Here is a 1,560-nt window from a genome sequence, read left to right as displayed (position 1 = left end):
AAACAGCATGGTACTGGCAGAAAAACAGACTTGAAGATAAATAAAACAGAATCAAGAACCCAGAAATAAACGCTCAAATATATGGGCAAATAAATTTCAGCGAAGGAGCCAAAAACATACAATTGAGAAAGGAAAGCCTCTTTAAGCAATGATGCTAAAAAATTGGAAAGCCACATGCAAGAGAATGAAGCTAGACCCCTATCTGTAACAATACACCAAAATTAACTCAAAATAGATCAAAGACATGAATATAAAACCTGAAGCAATAAATTGCATTTAAAAAACATAGTTACTAAACTCATAGACCTTGGTTTTAGAGACGATTTTATGAATTTGATCACAAAGGCAAGGAAAGTAAAAGCAAAAATAAATGAATGAAACTAGAGCAAACAAAATAACTTCTGCACATCAAAAGAAACCATCAATAAGTCAAAGAGACAACTAGCTCAATGGGAGAAAATATTTGCAAGCAACACCTTCGATAGGGGGCTAATATCCAAACTATACAAAGAATTCATACAACACAACTACCAAAAAACAAACAATCCAATTTAAAAATAGGCAGAGGACCTGAACATACATTTCTCCCAAGAAGACATGCAAATGGCTAACAGACATATGAAAAGATACTTCACTAGTTATTAGGGAAATGCAAATCAAAACCATAATTAGATACAACCTTATACCTGTTATAATAGCCATCATCAACAGGACAAATAATAAGAACTCTTGGAGAGGTTGTGGGGGAAAAAGAATCTTCATACACTGCTGGTAGGAAAGTAAATTGGTACAGGTGCTATGGAAAACAGTATGGAGTTTCCTTAAAAAATTAAGAATAGAATTATTATTTGACCCAGGAATCCCTCTTCTGGGTATCTACCACAATATTTGAAAACATTTATCCACAAAAATATATGCACCCCGATGTTCATGGTGGCCAAGACATAGAAACAACTGAAGTGTCTTTCAGTGGATGATTGGATAAAGACGATGTGGTACATATATACAATGAAATATTACTCAGCCATAAGTAAAGATGAAATACTGCCATTTGCAACAACATGGGTGGATCTTGAGGTAATATGCTAAGCAAAATAAGTCAGGCAGAAAAAGTTGAGAACCATATGATATCACTCATATGGGAAATATAAAACTGAAAGTAACAAACAAACAAGACAAGCAAACAAAAACTCATAGACATAAACTACAGTTTAGTGTTTACCAGAAGGAAAAGGGGAGGGAGGGAGGTAGACAGGGTTAAAGAGGGTCAAATATATTTTGATGGAAGAAAAGTTAAGTTTAGGTGGTGAACACACAATGTAATACGTGGATGTATTTTTTTAATTGTATACTTAAAATCTTTATAATTTTATTAACCAGTGTTATTTCAATAAATTTAATAAAAATAAATAAATAAACGAATGCTTAAATAAATGAAAAATAAAGAAAATATAATTTAAAAATAAGGATAGTTTAACAGACCTCTGGTACAACATCAAACATAACAATATTTGCATTATAAGAGTAGCAGAAGATGAGAGAGAGAGAAATGGTTGAAAA

Source organism: Pteropus vampyrus, unplaced genomic scaffold (genome assembly GCF_000151845.1).
Source record: "Pteropus vampyrus isolate Shadow unplaced genomic scaffold, Pvam_2.0 Scaffold217, whole genome shotgun sequence".
NCBI lineage: Eukaryota > Metazoa > Chordata > Mammalia > Chiroptera > Pteropodidae > Pteropus > Pteropus vampyrus.
Note: the sequence above shows the minus strand (reverse complement) of the source record.